Source organism: Etheostoma spectabile, chromosome 10 (genome assembly GCF_008692095.1).
Source record: "Etheostoma spectabile isolate EspeVRDwgs_2016 chromosome 10, UIUC_Espe_1.0, whole genome shotgun sequence".
NCBI lineage: Eukaryota > Metazoa > Chordata > Actinopteri > Perciformes > Percidae > Etheostoma > Etheostoma spectabile.
Genome location: NC_045742.1, coordinates 24304288 through 24304572, shown reverse-complemented (window position 1 = coordinate 24304572; position 285 = coordinate 24304288). Strand labels below are relative to the sequence as shown.

The window sequence follows — 285 nt, the reverse complement described above, 5'->3', positions numbered from 1 at the left end:
GTAACCGGCGGTAGATGTGTCGTCGCGAAGCTTCCGGCACCAACGGGTTAATCCCTTATCCTGGTTTTGTGCAATAGCCCCCCTGATCTAAACACTTGTAGGTTTAGATTGACAGGCTTGTACGGTAGCTCTATGGAGTTCCCAGTGTGTTTTGCCCTCCAAGTCTCTGCGACACTCACATAACTGAAAACTATAAATGCACTGGCAGAAACCCTGCTGTCCATGTCTTCTAGGAAAATATTAGAGTGATCACGGATGGCATGTTCTTTTGGACAGATGTAAAAT

The 285-nt window shown here is 46.3% G+C and overlaps 1 protein-coding gene across 1 annotated transcript in view; it reads left to right on the top strand.

Moving 5' to 3' along the window:
- Positions 1-285, top strand: part of LOC116696602 (cadherin-1) — a 28728-nt gene that overhangs the window by 4293 nt on the left and 24150 nt on the right. The gene's annotated exons all lie outside the window — the stretch shown is intronic.